Source organism: Miscanthus floridulus, chromosome 2 (genome assembly GCF_019320115.1).
Source record: "Miscanthus floridulus cultivar M001 chromosome 2, ASM1932011v1, whole genome shotgun sequence".
Taxonomy (NCBI): Eukaryota; Viridiplantae; Streptophyta; class Magnoliopsida; order Poales; family Poaceae; genus Miscanthus; species Miscanthus floridulus.
Genome location: NC_089581.1, coordinates 174,317,310 through 174,319,514, shown reverse-complemented (window position 1 = coordinate 174,319,514; position 2,205 = coordinate 174,317,310).

Below are 2,205 nucleotides of genomic sequence, written 5' to 3'. Positions count from 1 at the left end.
TAATATATAGACACTAATTTTACTTGCAAAACAAAAGCAAATTCAATAACATATTTTTAATTTAACAAGTCTAATAATTATCGAGGAATAATGTAAATTAAGCAATATATTTAAAGATGTATGATAATTATCAAGGGACAATGTAGATTAAAAAAGCAATATATTCGTTTTCTTTTCTCACACATAACAAATATTTCTTAGGTAACATTCTAAAATTCTAACACCTAAATTAAAAAGAAAATATGACTATATGGGTACAAAGTACTAGAAGTCTAGAATACTATACAAATAATTAATTTGGATTAAAAATAAAAAGGAAAAAAATACCTTGGGCCTAAACAATTGATCGGTGATCGCAATTCATAAGAAGCCAAGAATCAAGATGTCGTCGTCGTCATGGAGCCCTGCCTGGTCACTATCCTCGTGCGCCATATCCGTGTCTCCGGTAGTCTAGCTCTTCGTGGTGGCGTGGCTCACCAACTCCACGTGTGTAAGGCGCACGTCGCGAACTCACGATCAGAGTGTGCTGTGTGCAGCGTGACTCCTTGTCTCCTCTCTATTCGAGGGCCGTGGAGAAAGGAAACTAGGAAAAAATGCCGATGTTGTCTTTTTGGGTCGCCTGGTCAGTTCTATCTCTCTTCTTATTAGTTTGCTAATGCCTAATGGACTATAAGACCTGGGGGTTTGTATACCTAGACTTGGGCCCCTCCTTCACTTGGGTCCTCGGCCGTCGCACCTCGTGCTCTACCCCTTGGGCCGGCACTGTCACTAAAGCCTTGTTATCATCATTTGCAAGGAAGAAGCATCGGTATATGTTGAACATTGAACTCAAATCTCTTGTCTTCAATTCAGATGTCGATTGGCATTTTCTACGGCACACCCCTTTCAGAACAAATTATTTCACACTGCACCTATTCTAATAATCACAAGTTTATAATCATAAATAATATTATAATAATAAATGAAAAGGAGACAATGATTTATAATCACAAGTTTTTAATCATAAATTTCAAGATGATGATTTTGATCCTTAAGAATGTAGAGACACCAAGTCCTCCAAACAACTTTTGGCAAGAAAATGTGGTCCCAAATAATCAAACATTTTGACCCATAACATTTTTCATCATAGGTCCAGAGGAAGACCATCTCTATCCATCTTAGGGAGGGGCATATTGTTTTATCTCTTTTTCTGGTTGTAAAGAAGGTTCATTGGCTCATATCCTTTTTGAGAGGAAGCAAATTTTAAGCTTGACTTTTGGTCAAGAAGACAATAGGTAGGGTTTGAATTCGCTTTTTTTGGAGCCCAAGGATTCCACTCACTCGCTACATGCTTGCTGGTTTTAAACTAATGTTGGATCATTCATGGTTTTCTTTTTTTGGGTTTATCTCCTCACATGTTTGAGCAACAGGTAGAGAATTGGGAGGTTGTCTATGACATTCATAAGAACGATCCCCTTATTTGTGTTGTCATTTAATTCACTAAACTCACTATTGCTAGATGCACTTACACGATGATAGAGGACCGAATAGTGCATAAGGATAGGTCACAAGCAGTGAGGACAGTGAGGACACCCCATGCTGAGCCAACAAGATCTATCACAACAGAGTTATTGCCCTTGGAGGCATGTGCCTCCATCCCCTGTGTAGATTTTTCTAACCAATTTTAGAAATTATTACATTTATACACACTTGGCACTGGAGCTATAATAAGTGTTTAAAGCTTTCCGATATTTTCTAAACTAAAATTTGACCAGCAAAAGGCTTTGAAAAAATTATAGGATGCGTATAATTAAGTGTCTATAAGCCCTAAAATATGGTTAAGTACTAGGAGTGGCTAAGTATACTAACTTTTGGGCAAACTATCCTTGACAGGTACGCTAACTTGTGAACTTATTAATGCGATAGCATTGTGATTAGTTATATAATGAGTGCATGTGTTTATGCCACGACTAGAATGATATACCAATATACTACTATATGGTACACTACTACACTCAGACCTTTCACAGCCACGTCATAACCCCCATCGCAGTCCAATTTCTGCCTTGGTAGTAAACTATCGGCAGTGATAGTCATAGCCATCACCGTCGGTATCTAAGATCGACTGGGGTGCACATTACACCACCATATTGGCTTATCATCCATCAGTGATAAGGTCTTTACTTCCATCGCATTGGAGCATGACCCGCTCTGTGTGGGTTTGCA